At 48.7% G+C, this 14,376-nt stretch overlaps 1 long non-coding RNA gene across 1 annotated transcript in view; it reads right to left on the bottom strand.

The window, feature by feature from the left end:
• Positions 1-3,060: 3,060 nt before the first annotated feature.
• Positions 3,061-14,376, bottom strand: part of LOC122230617 — a 28,683-nt gene continuing 17,367 nt past the window's right edge. The window contains exon 3 of the long non-coding RNA XR_006207622.1: positions 3,061-3,199. This is a non-coding gene — a long non-coding RNA (uncharacterized LOC122230617). The remainder of the gene's footprint in view (positions 3,200-14,376) is intronic.

The following is a 14,376-nucleotide window of genomic DNA, read 5'->3' as shown; positions in this document are numbered from 1 at the left end:
GCTTCAACCGCCATCACGTAAATAAACTCGAGCACGCACACAACATTTCAGAATATTTCTGGTGTCTCACAGGGGCCACACGGAACCCCTGCAGAAGGCACGGGAGGCGGCGGTGAGTCCCCGACAGCAACAAAAGCAACGTGTGGAGAGCTTGGCATCTTGGTGAACGCGGGCTCCGCTCCCTCCATGCCTACCCCCGGCCCCCACCCCTGCATCTGAGGTGACCTGCAGAAAAGGTGCTGGCCACGCTGGCCCCCTGAAGGGGACAAAGCCAGGCACAGAGGCCAAGCCCAGAGCAGCACTGGCTTCCCCACCTGGCCTTCTGGAGGGTCTCTGGGGAGCACCCAGGGACTCCGTACCAGCCCTTCCCAGAACCCCTTCACTGATCCTTGCTCTGTGCCACGCAGTGTCCCAGGGACCAGCGACAGATAAGGCCCCTGGTGTTTTAGGAGGTGGCCTTAGATTTCTGACCGCCAGCCCTAAAATCCTTCCCGGGCAGTAGGGAGAGGAGTTATGTCAAGGGTTTGAAGATACTTGTACTAAGCGCTGCGGGTGTAATAACCGATTTTCCAGTCCATATCTGTGTTACTATTAGTCCATGTGAATATACGCTGTTGTGACAACAAATGATACGTGTAGGGATCAAGTTGGTTTAGCTTTTTGTCATCACGCGTTCTCCTATCGCCCTTGTGTGAATTCTCGAACGGAGGTTACAAAGTGGTCTTGGCAGTGGACGCGGTTAGTGTTGGCTTAGACCTCGGGGTGGGGGGGCGGCATGGGGGGCTGGTTGGCAGAGGGGGGCTCCGCCGTGGCTCTCGCAGTGACATCTGCTGACCGCGGATCCCCTGCCAGGGAAGGGGTGCGGAGGGTGCTACATATGCGGAGCGTGGAGGGAGGCGTGGGGCGGGGGCCTTCTCACCCTGTTGAGCGCGGTGGGCAGGGCCACAGCTCCGGTCCCCAGGGAAGCAAGCTCCCTGCCTCCCCAGGCTGACTCACACAACCGTGCCGAGCCCCAGAGAGACCGCGCTAACCCTGGTCGCTGGCCACTTACTCTTCTACGGTGGTTTCTTTTGCCACTCTTTCAGAATTTTGATCCCGACTGCTCTGGAGCTTGAATACATGAGCTCAGATCCCAGAGCCCTCACATGCTAGCTGTGTACCTTTGGGCAAGTTGTTTTATGATTCAGTGTTGTTAGCCTTCTACGAGGTGCTACAGTGCGGAGGCTAAGCGACTGGGGATAGAGCTTGGCTTTGAATCCGGACTGTTCATTCCTAGCTGTGTCATCTTGAGCGAGTTTCTTAACCACTCTGTGCTTGAGGCTCCTCCCCCACAGCACCATATTCATCCCAGAGGGTTGCTGTGATGAATTAACAAGAAAATAAGGTGCTCGGAAAAGCCCCTGACACATACCAAGCGCTCTACACATACCAATTTAGCAATCTGGTTTTCCAGATGCCAAAACAGAGAGGTCAAGTAACTTCCCCGAAGTCACACAGCTAATACACGGGGGTGCTGAGACCACGGGGAGACCAGATTCCCCCCCAAAAAAGGGGAGATTCTCTTGTGTGTCTCTAAAGCATTTTCTCGATGGAGAGGGCAAGGGAGTTTCCACCACAGGCCAGAAATTCCCTGCAGGCTGGAACAGCCCTTTCCAAGTCGGCCAACAGCAGAACCCCCATCATGGTCCAGAAATCCCTGAGAGGGATTTGCTGACGTTGTTCTGGTCCGATACGGATATGCTGAGGCACCCAGACAATTACTCTGGGAAGTGATTCCACGGTCTCCCCGCCCCCTGGGGAGGTGGGGTAATGGGGTTGGGCTTCGGCTCCTGCCAGGCCAGGCCCTTCAGCCCCCCGGAGAAAGTCTTGCCCACTCAGGTACACGGGTCATTGCAGAAAGCCCATCTGCCTGTGCCCAGGATGCAGCCAAAACGGCAACCTCGCTTCACCCCCAGCCGAACACAGAATCTAGACCTTGCAGACGCTTTAAAAAGGTCTCTTCCCCGCAAAACGCTCCCCAATCGGGTCCTGAGTTTGCAGACCCCAGTTGCCCCTTTTCATGACCCCACATGTCTTGCTATCTACAGCCAGTTTGTGCCGCCAAGGAGAGCGCACACGCGCGTGTTCGTACGTGTGCACACGCTGAGCACTGGGGCAGTGTCTCCCTTCTGTAGGGAGTACCAGCAAAGCTGCGGAACATCTCCATGGAAACCAGCCTCCCCATCCCTCGGGCCTCTGCGGTGTGGAATACATCATCTGGAAGGCGGGCGGGGACTGGTGAGGCACTTAATAGAACACAACGTGCCATCTTAGAAGGCAGGGCCCCTTCCCTGGGACTCCTAATTAGCCAGTGGCATCTGAATGAGGAGGGAATCCCGTGTTTTCACTCCACAGAAGTGCAAGTGTGGGCGAGCTCTGCCCGCCACGCCACCGTGGAGGCGTTCACGACCCCCGATCATGCCCTTACAAGGAAGTCTCTACAGTAACCTACAACACAGCCAATTTCAAATCATCATTTCTCCATAGTGCTCAGACCCACCCATCACCCTCCAGTTGCCTTTTGGGTCTCCCGTGTGGTCATAATGCGTTTCCCCCCTTTTTATTTTCTTTCCCCACAACGATATTTTTCAATTCACTGGAAAAAACGGGAGGTGATTTCAAGAGGAATATTCCTGATTTTTTTTTTTTTTTTAAACTTGCTCTCACCTCCTCCTATGTTTCTCCCCACTACAGCATGGGTATTAAGGCTGTAGACAATGTATACTGAATCTTTTTGCATTTTGGACAGGGATCAAAATCGCTATGTATCCCATTGATAAGAGGGTTAAACCACCGGATATTAGACTTCAAAGGTTTGTTAGTAACTTATAAATATTAACAGATGGGATAAAACAGATACTTGATGAGCTAAAAAAATGAAGTCCACGTTTCACCGGTATATTTTATGGTATATTTTATCTCTCCGTTAACACTAAAGCTTTCTTCGTATCATTACAATTGTCTGAACATTTGAACGGTTTTTCAGATAAGTGATCTCATCCACCCCGGGCCAACCGGATATGTGGTGGTTCTTGTCTTAACTTTTTGTTTACAGTTCCTTCTGTTGTTCTGGATCCTTTTGGCAGCAACTTGTGAAAGATTCCACTTTTTTTTTTTTCAATCTGACCTTTTAATTTGACATTTTGCCTGGACCATTTCTCTGGGGAAAAAAAAACAACAACAGAGGATGAGGTCATTTGAGAACCAAATTGTGCTAAGCTGTCTGTGGTTTTAGAACTGAAATCACAGCATCATTGCCTCAAACTGAAGGCTGTTCTTTTGTTGGCTGCTTAGACGTGTCAATTCCTGGCATTGAAAAACCACCGTTACCTGTCTCCGGCTTATAACAGGGGTTACACCCTGACAAAGTCATCGTAAATTGAAAATATCGTAAGTTGAAAGTGCATTAACACACCTATCCTACCGAACAGCATACTTCTCCCAGCCCACCTGAACTGGGCTCAGAACATGTCTATTAGCCTGCGATTGGACAAAATCTGCTCACATCAAGCCTGTTTGATAATAAAGTGTTGAATGTCTCATGTAATTGATTGAATATGGCTGCACGGCTGCAGAATCCTTGCTAGCGTATTGGGCGTTTGCTGTTGTGACCGCCAGCTGCCTGGGAGCCACCGGGGCTGGGGCTGCCCAGCCCCACGAAAGAAGGTGCGACCGCCTATAGGTCCCCAGGAAAAGAACAAAATTCAAAATTCAAAATAGGGTCTCTATTGCTTTTGCATCATCGTAAAGTCGAACCATCGTAAGTAGTTACTAAGGTGATGACGGTGAGATATTGCAGTTTGAGAATGTTTGGGGATTGAAATTTATTTGGCAAATTTGAAAGGAAATGATATATTTAAGGGAAAAAAAAAACTTGTTTGAAGCCATGTTCCCTGTTAAATAACGTACTGCACTTGACCCTGGAACGCTGCATTTCAACTGCGTGGGTCCACTTAGGCACATACAGTATGCTGTAAATGTATTTTCTCTTCCTTATGATCTTCTAAAAAGTTTTGTTTAATGTTTATTTATTTTTGAGAGACAGAGACAGAGCATGAGGAGGGGAGGGGCAGAGAGACAGGGAGACATAGAATCCGAGGCGGGTTCCAGGCTCCCAGCGGCCAGCACAGAGCCCGCCGTGGGGCTCGAGCCCATAAACCGTGTGATCGTGACCTGAGCCGAAGTTGGATGCTTAACCGACGGAGTCACCCAGGCGCCCCTTTCCTTATGATTTTCTTAGTAACATTTTCTTCTCTCTAGCTGACCTTGTAACAGCACAGTATACAACATACATAACACACAAAATAGATGTGAATCGACTGTGTTATCGGCAGATCTTCTGGTCAACCGTAAGCTACTAGTAAAGTTTTGGGGGAATCAGAAGTTACATGTGAATTTTCAGCTGTGTGTGGGCGGGGCTCAGGGGGCCAACGCCCCTAACCCTGTGTTGTTCAAGGGTCGGCTGTACCTATAAAATTATATGGTTATGCTTTTTAGTAAATCTGTCAGACTTCTTAAATCTGGCCCTTTCTTGTATTTTTATGCTGCTGGTTCTGACATAAGTAAAGGCCCCCAAAAGAATGCAGGTTTGCCTTTTAAAATTGCAGGAAGTTGATTCATTTATCTTTTATATTTGGCTGTCAAGAAAGCCAGGTTATCAAGAAGGCATTGATTAAATTCTAAGTAATTTTCCTACCAGAAAAACCTGGGATAAAAGATGAGAGGAAAAATAAGATTAAAAAACCCACCTCCGTTTCTAATTTCATGTGAGTAGAAACAATATTTCTCTTGCTTGACCAAAAAAAGAGCCAAAAATTGCATTAGGAATATCTCAGAAGTCATAATTATGAATGAAAATAAGTGGCTTTAATTCTGAAGTAGCTTTTCTTGTGTTGGTTCCCCAAGCGAAACTGCCAGAATTCTTACCTGTTTAAGGGTGTTTTGCACCTTGCTTGGTGAGGGGGGAAATTGAACTATGATATATGTAATAAATATGAAATAAAAATGATATAAAATGTTTCCACTCTAACTGGATGTATTGCCATTCAGTTCTGCCACTCAGCGCCTGGCAATGGCATCGGACCCCCCAAATTAAAGGCTCATTTGCCCACAACACTGCCCTATTTCAGAGGCCAGCCACACTTCAGGGGTCCCCAGGCCACCTGCTTTTTTGACCTATATTTCTGACCACGCTGCTGGCTATAAATTCCGGGGTTCCCATGACCCCTCCACGTTCAATAACTTGATAGAATGACTCACAGAACTCAAGAAAGCTCTATTTCAGTCTTTTGTAAAAAGGAAGCACATAGGGGAACTTCCTGGCTCCCTCCCTGGGGAGTCGGGACACATCACCCTCCTGGGATGTCAACGTCTTCCTCAACCAGAAGCTCCCCTGAGCTTTATTAAATCATTGGCGACACCACTGACTTCAATCTCCAGCCTCCTCTCCCTCCCCCAGGTGAGGCTCGGTATTTCAGGTGACCAGCCGCCATCCTCAAGTGACTTAGGGGCCCGTCAGGCGTCACCTCATTAGCAGAGCAAAGACACTCATCACTCAGAGAACTTGAAGTGGTTCTGAAGTTCTGGGCCAGGACCCGGGGACAAGGACCAGATGCATTGATTATTACCCCCCAGCCACACGTAAATGGCAGGACAAATCACCACTCCAGATGTCCGTTCTTCCTGCCCAAGCTGTGCTGTCACTGACGAATGTGTCACTTTCCCTCTAGCACTGTTGTTAAGTACCTAATCCTTTATCTGGTTATTTGTCTTGATCCCTGCCAAAATACCGTGACGTCTGAGTTCTGCCCATCTTCAAAGCTGCAGTTTTAATTATTTTTATTCTTGGACTCCATTTTCCCCAAATCGGACTTTTATGTAAAAAATGTTTGCCTCAACATAGAAATTTGGAAGCTTCCGGTTCCAGCTTGCTGCTGCTTCTTTTTCTTTTTTTTAATTTTTATTAAAATTTTTTTTTTACATTTATTCATTTTTGAGAGACACAGAGAGGCAGAGCGCAGGTGGGGGAGGGGCAGGGAGAGAATGGGACACAGAATCCGAAGCAGGCTCCAGGCTCTGAGCTGTCAGCACAGAGCCCGATGTGGGGCTCAAACTCACAAACTGTGAGATCGTGACCCGAGCCGAAGTCGGACGCTTAAGCGACTGAGCCACCCAGGCGCCCCTGCCTTGAAGTACTCTTAAGATACTTAGAGTACCTCATGCCTTTGAAGTACTCTTAAAAATTTTTTTTTAATGTTTATTTTTGAGAGAGAGACAGAGACAGAGACAAGAGTGCGAGCAGGGGAGGGGCAGACAGAGAGAGGGAGACACAGAATCCGAAGCGGGCTCCAGGCTCTGAGCGGTCAGCGCAGAGCCTGATGTGGGGCTTGAGCTCATGAGCCATGAGATGGTGACCTGAGCCAAAGTCAGATGCTTAACCAACTGAGCCACCCAGGCGCCACCCCCCCCAACTGTTTCTTCTGTCCACCCCCACTGCCTTATCACCCCCAATCTCACCAATAAATTAACCGGTGGTTTATTTACATCAGTGGCTTCATCAATTAATGGCATTTTCTCTTACAGAAAGAACTATGGTGTCGAGAATTTAAGGCCATAATCTTCTTTGCATTTTGAGGGTTATGTATTTATGGGAAAGGCTTCAAGCAATCCAGACTCAGAAATGGACACTCTGAGAAGGTCATAAACTGACAGGGCCCATGGAGTTTTCTAGAAGTACTTGTGCTTTATCAACTAGGTTTCGCAGCCTAGAGGATTCTCTCCCACAGTGATTTATCAGCCCGTGGACCTTTCTGCTGTACAGTTTTGTGAAGACATGGCTAGATTTGTTTTGTCCCTGGTACATCAGAAGGGAATATGGAAAGTCACTGTTTCAAAATTGAGGCAAAAGGCATATAACATAAAACTCACCATTTATAAGTGGACAATACAATGGCTTTTAATACATTCACAGTGTTGGGCAACCACTGCCTCCATTGGTTCTAAAACATTTTTATCACCCCAAAAGGAAACCCTGTACCTATCAGGAGTTACTCACTGTCAGAAGGTTATTATTATTATTATTATTAAAGTTTTAATTTATTTTGAAAGAGAGAGCACAAACGGGGGAGGGGCAGAGAGAGAGAGAAAGAGACAGAATCCCAAGCAGGCTCCATACTGTCAGCACAGAGCCGGACTCGGGGCTTGAACTCACGAACCATGAGATCGTGATCTGAGCTGAAATCAAGAGCCGACTGAGTCACCCAGGCGCCCCTGTAAACAAAGTCTGTATTTTCAGTCATCCACTTCACAAATATTTATGCCCACACTGTTAGGGATACAGGTTGAATACTTTTTTCTCCATCATTTTCTTATTTTTCCCAAATGGATTGTATATAGCTACAGGACGATTCTGGTCTACTGGATTTGGGTTAATCATCTAGAAAATTCTACTCCATGGATAGAGTCTACACCATCCATTTCATCCAGCTAAAAGGGGCAGACACACAGCAAATACATAGGAAATGCCGCATGGCGGAGTTTTGCTGTAATCACTTTGGGTTAGAATTCTAGAACGGCCGCGAGCAGTTTGCAGATGTCAGGCGAGCAGAGGTCAGGCGCAATCAGAGATAAGACTTCATCTCTGAGTCAATACAAGGATTCCAACTGATGGGAGGATCGATGCACAGGCAACTGTCACACCTACATGTCAAAAACGTGCATTACTCACAGTGGTTCAAATGAGACCTTTTGAACTGAGTACAACCTACAACTAACTACTGTTTCTGGACGAACCGGTTGCCCTGGGTTTGCCCTTTGAGAGGCATTTGTGAGAACAATCCAGATGCGTAAGGAGGGGGACGAGTCCCTTACTATGGATGGTCTGAGGGTTGGGGAGTGGCCCCCAGACCGCTGTGGCGGTCACCCCTACTTCTTGTGGCTGGGAAGGCAGGGGGGACAGCCAGGTGCCTGGATCCCTCCCCTCGGCAGCCGGCATCCCCGGACCAGCTCTGGGGCCTCTACAACTGGCAGCTCTCCTTTCTGAAAACCCACAGGACCCGCTCCTCACAGCCTCTAAAGGGCTACTGGCTCTTGCTTTGATCTGTCCAAGGAAACTCCTTAATTGCGTTTTCCTTCCCAGTGTTAAAAAGCATGGTTTTGCTGAGAGGATGCTTGTACAAGAAAATGCCCTTTTTAAAAAAAAAAAAAAAGTTTATTTATTTATTGGGGAGGGGAGGGGCAGAGTGAGAGAGAGAGAGAGAGAGAGAGAGGGAGAGAGAGGGAGAGAGAATCCCAAGCAGGCTCCGCACTGTCAGCACGGAGTGGGGCTCGAACACGTGAAGCTGTGAGATCATGATCTGAGCTGAAACCAAGAGACAGAGGTTTAACCAACTGAGCCACCCAGGTGTCCCCGAAATGCCTTTCTTTAGATGTTAGGGTCCACAGCTCTGCCAGAGCTGGCTCCCAAAGACCAGTGAGTGGGAGACTTCTCAAAGAACTCTGAATCTCCGTGGATTCGTGTCTCTTTTATAATAAAACCCTCTTCCCATCTTAGGTTCACCGAAGGATAGCTGCTCTGCGCAGGGGCCACAGAGTCAAACCATTTCTAACAAACAAGTAGGCTGTGCCTGATGTAACAGTGCCAATTAATTTAGTGGAATCGACATCAAAAAGGGGCTTTTGTACAAAATAGTGCCTATTTTGGTTCTGGTTAACTTAGAGGGTCAGTGAGTATCAGGAAAATTCAAAATTCCCAATTGATAAATACACCAGAACTCCTACTGCCAAATCTTTTTTCCTTTCCTTTCCTTTCCTTTCCTTTCCTTTCCTTTCCTTTCCTTTCCTTTCCTTTCCTCTCTCCTCTCTCCTCTCTCCTCTCGTCCTCTCTCTTCTTCTCTTTCTCTTCTCTTCTCTTCTCTTCTCTTCTCTTCTCTTCTCTAGAGAGAGCAAGAGCTTGAGTGGAGGAGAGGGGCAGAGGGAGGGAGGGAGGGAGAAAGAGAGAGAGAGAGAGAGAGAGAGAGAAAGAGAGAGAGAGGGAGAGAGAATCCCAAGCAGGCTCCACACTCAGTGTGTAGCTGATGCAGGGCTCGAACCCATGACCCTGTGATCACAACCTGAGCTAAAATCAAACATCGGATGCTCAAATGACGGAGCCACCCAGGCCCCCCCCCCAATCTTTTCTTAATGTCACATTTAACATCTCTATAATCTTTACGATGATATATCTGTTAAACAAATGTGATTGTGAAGCAGAACGGTCATTCAATTGCCATCTCTCTTGCGTTCATTTCCTGAGGCTGCCATAACAATTTACCCAAACCTGAGTGGCATAAACCAACAGAGACGCATTTTCCCGCAGTTCTGGAGCTGAGAAACCCTGAGACCGAGGCGTCAGCACTGCCCCAGGCCTCGGTAAGCTCTTCCTTGCCTCCTTGCCTCCACTGTGGCTGCATCGCCCCAATCTTTAAGGCTGGTGCCTCCCAATCTCTCTGTTCTGTCTTCACACGGCCGGCGCTGCTGTGTGAGGTCGAATCCCTCTCAGCCTTCCTCTTGGGAGGGTACATGCGATTTCCCATCTGGATAATGCAGGGTAATCTACCCAAGTCCACATTCTTAAATCGATTACATTTGCCAAGACCTCCCCCTACGTTTTCTCCATACGAGGTCACATTCACAGGGATTAGCGTGTGGCTCTCCTGGGAGACCCATTTTTCACCCGGCTGCAGAAGTTAGGCAGATTTCTTTACTCCAGGGCATCTTAAAGCTTTTTTTTTTTTTTAATACTAGTAGACCTTGGGAATTTCAAAGGGAGGAACAAGGTCTTCCTGAAATAATTCCATCAGCAACACCCTCTACATCAACTCTACTTTTTAAAAATTTATTCTGGAGATGTCATGGGACTAACGTCCGTAGGAATATACGTCCGAAAACGCCGATCTGTCAGATAACTTAAAAACTTCTTATCTGACATTCAATGCCTCCCTGACCCCATCCACTGCTCTAGACTTTTACTATTGCCCCACTTAAAATGTCCAGCTTTAGTCAATGTGTCCCAATTGTTCATTGTTCTCCATCCACACCTCTGCTCTTTTGTCTCCGCTGTTCTCTCCTAAGAGAATGACCACCCACCCCATCCGAACCCCGCGCTCTCCACCGCCCCCTAACCTACACCACTGTAGCCCCCTTTTCCTTTCCTTGGGAGAGCCCGTTCACTCTCCAGGGCCCAGCTTTCCCGAAGCCTTCCGGGACCCCTAGGAAAGAGTCTCTCCTTTTTCGAATCTCCGCTTCAGTGCTGAGAAAGTCTGGGGTCAGTGATAATCAAGCACAGACGTGTGCCAATTGTCACCTTTTTGTTTCACCGCGAGCGGATTCAGGGTTATCCTTGTGGATGATCTTGTCTTTCCGATATGGAAAGACCGGAGGGAAATGATAACACACACGCAGGGTTCCTCCAAGAAGTGTGCAACGGCGACTAAAACTTCATCCGATATCGTGTGTTGGTTTAAGAAACTCAGATGCAGGTGAGCCGCAGTCCTTAGGAATTTTCTCACCTTCTTCCCTATGACAAGACAAGAGCTCTTGTCTTGTTGTCCAAAGTACTGTGTCATTCTTTCGGCCAGCCCTCAGGGCAGGGCCCTTGTTCTATAAATCACCTCCCCTCCCCTACAGGCTCATGCTGCCTCCTGGTACGCCCTTCGCTATTACTTGATTAATTGTATGTGATGGACTCATTCTCGATTTATTTAAAAAAAAAAAAAAAAAAGCCCAGGTTATTTTTTAAGAGGGTGCAGAGAAGGATCACGTGAAGTAATTTTGAAGAATACAAGTCTTGATTTACGCAAGAACTTATTTCTTCTTTCCTCAGTGGCCACAGAGTGATATTTATAAGTCTGACGGGAAAGAATGGTAAGAAAAGAAAATGGTAAGAAAATCTCCATGGGAGAGTCTTAGAGATGCGTCTGACACCTTTCCTTTCACTAAAGCCAAGGAAAGAGAATTTGGAACATATACAGAAGGAGAGCATTCTGGATTAAAAAAAAAAAAAAAAAAAGCAATCTAGACTAGCACCCTGGATTTTGGGGGGAAAAAAACCCCAGACTTGTTTCTTCCTACCCACTATCTTACAGAGAGCGCTCCTGTTGAAATTGTGTGCTAGAAAACAGGAGCGCATGTCCCTGTAGCCCAGGGGCTTAGCATCTTGGAGGAGAAAACGATCTGGGGAAGGGGAGTGCTTCGTGGTCAGGGCACACAGCTCACTGGGTGCCCTTCTTTGATGAAATCGGACACTTAGGTGGAAACTAGAGCTGTGATCTGAGTTAAATACATATCTGGTAAGGAGCATCCCTAGTGACCCAGAACGGAGTGATGTTTCGTTTGGGTTTGACTTCAGAAAATCAACAGCGATTTCTCTCTCTCTTAATGTCGTGAGCTGGGCTGTGAGTCGGGGCAGCAGACCCCATCGCTATCACATCTGTGCCAGGGGATATCGGGAAGGAAGTGTCTGTAGATGGAGGTGAAAAGGAGTACTTGTATGTGGCAGTGAAACCCATAAGGAGACTTTCGGAAGGTCGTGTGTAAGGTGCCGCATTACCTGTCAAAACAAAGGTACCCCAGGACACCAACACCACATATTAAAAGCCCCCAAGTGGCCCAGATCAGTCAACAAGAAATTTCTAGTGCCGAATGCCAATTGATAAAATCATAGAGCCTTGTCCTAACCCTTGGATCTTTACGAGAGTTGTATATATATATAGTACAAGGTGATGAAACCTGACAACGTGAATATTCTTTTTTTTAATGTTTATTTATTTATTTTGAGGGTGGGGGAGAGGGAGAGAGAGAATCCCAAGCAGTCTCCCCGTTGTCGGAGCAGAGCCTGCCTCGGAGCTCTAGCTCGCGAACCGTGAGATCATGACCTGAGCCGAAATCAAGAGCCGCTACGTAACTGACTGAGCCACCCAGGTACCCCGACAATATGAATATTCTTCTAATAGCTCGAGAAGAGTAAGTAAAACAAGGTGTGAGGATAAGAGCAAGTCTCACGGGACAACTGCTGTGCCAAATGCTTTCTAGGTTAGCTTTCAGTATAAGACTATATATTCTCTCTCTATGTAAACGTTCAAGGTACCTATTAGCTTATGCATGTGAATTCATACCGAAATACAATTGTTTACCTATATTTATGTACACGAATATACATGTTAGCTCGTATATGCATACATCGTTTTATGTACATTATCAAAACGGCGCTGGGCGGTTGTTATTCTCAGTTGCAGAGAGGGATGGTTCATTTGCTGGTGGGCTTCCAGCGAGGGGGTGGGGCCGTGGGACGCCCGCGGTGCTAAGGACCACAGTGACACAGACCTCTCCCTAGGACCACACTGGCCTCCCCACGCATATCAGGGAGGTTTTGCTAATTGTGTAGAAACCTTGATGAAGGCACCTCTGGGCTGCAAAGCAATTCTCTGGGTCAATATTTAAAATCAAGATGCCTCCCTCCTTTTAAAGCCTTTGGGCCTGAAATTTAATAGCTTGTGAGGGAGATTAAATCAAGGCAGAAAAGCCTGCGACAAACGTAGGCAGCGATGTTTTTACCGCTGATCCCCTTAGCTCTTTCCTCTTGGCGAAGCCAGACTTGGTGAGTCTGGGAAGTAACTCTCTCCCACGAGGTGCCACGCACCTCCACCTGATTTTAGACTTCCCCCGCGCCAGAAGGCAGGTGTTTCCCTTGCCTGCCTCCCCTCCCCAGACAAATCCAGGGAGGCAGTGGGAAGTGGTGAGCCCCAGGGCTGTCCCAGCTTGTCGCCAGGAGGGAGAGGGGGCTGGGAGAGGACGGGAGGGGGGGGGGCAGCAGCAGCCCAGCAAGGGGGCTGGTGCGTTCCCTTCACCGGGAATATCAATGAGACAAAGAGGGCGGCACAAGGTAAAACAAGTTCCCCTGCCCAGGAGATCACATTTGTCCGGGTGTGAGAAAACACTGTGCGCTCCATCCGGGCAGCGTCCCCTCCCCAGTTCCGGTGCTGTGTCCCGAGCTGGAGTCGCTGGAGTTGGTAGATTTCAGTATTCTCCACTGCTCCCTCCAACCACCTGCTCACTCGTGTCCCCGGTGCCTTATCCCAGGCTTCTTAAACGTGCACATGCCCGCATTCTCTTACTCGGGGTTGCCCACACTTGCGTGCTCACCCTTGGGTGCCGGGTTGGGCATCTGTCTTACCCTCCAGCCCCACGGCCTGCCTCGGGGTGACCCCACCGTGGGGGACGCAGCCTCTGATTTCCCCCTCGCCCCCCCTCAGTCTTTCCTGATGAAACCTGTGGTTGGCAGAGCAGTTGATGTGGGGAGAGGGGGAGGAATGGGCGTGGGGGGAGGAGGAGGGAAGGATCAGGAGCCGGTGGCAGGTGGTGGGAGGCTGGAGCAGACTCTTGGAGCCAGGTGGCAGCGTGTGGGAGGAGGGAGGGGAGGGACAGTGAGACGGGGTGGCAGCGTGTGGGAGGAGGGAGGCGAGGGAGGAAGTGTGAGGGAAGAGAGTTTAAAAATGTATTTGTTTACTTTTTTACTTTGGGCTGGAGCAAAGGCAAGGGGTGGGCGTGTTTCCCATTCCCTCTGGGATCTGGGTCCCCAGCTTGGACAGGTGGCTCTACACTTGGGTCTTGATCGGGAACCATGGCTTTTCCATCGCTCTGGGGAGTCACCTGAACACCCCACTGGCTGAGGAGCACAGCCTGTTGCTGGGGCATGTGTGGGTTGGGGGACGGGATAGAGACGGAGTTTTGGCTGATTGTGGCCACAGTGGATGGTGACAGCAGCCTGGCTCTGGCAGCTGCCTCCACGTTGCCAAGCTGGGCTGGTACCATGGTGACCCACGCCTCGAACATCCGCCCTGTGTGTGATCGCCTCGTGTCAAAGGAGTGGAAACTGAGGGAGGTCCAAGATCCCTTTGCTCCCAAACAAGAGAGGAAGCCCCTCCAGTGAAATGCCAATGACACGGGTGCCCCCTGAGATGGGAACAAAAGGAAATAGCGAAGAAGGTTGGAGAGGACGTGGCTGCCCCAGAGCTGGGCTTTCACCGTCAGTGGCTTGGAAAGGCAAAACGAGCGAGAAAAATTATTATTGAGAGAGCCAGTGGGGAGGCCCTAAAAACTGGTGTTTGGAAAGAACAACAGTCCCGGCAGACTAGAGGAGCCGGGGTCTCCGCCTCCCCTCCCCTCAGCCCGCTTTCCACTTTTCCTGTTTCTACCAGTCCTGTGGTCCTTCCAGCTCTCCTCTTGAACACTAGTGGAAAAATCACTTCCTCTTTCTGAACTTCAACTGCATCATCAATAAAACAGAAATACAAATGACTT

This window comes from Panthera tigris, chromosome C2 (genome assembly GCF_018350195.1).
Source record: "Panthera tigris isolate Pti1 chromosome C2, P.tigris_Pti1_mat1.1, whole genome shotgun sequence".
In the NCBI taxonomy this organism is placed as follows: Eukaryota; Metazoa; Chordata; class Mammalia; order Carnivora; family Felidae; genus Panthera; species Panthera tigris.
The sequence above is the reverse complement of the archived record's forward strand: the minus strand, read 5'-3'. Positions and strand labels throughout refer to the sequence as shown.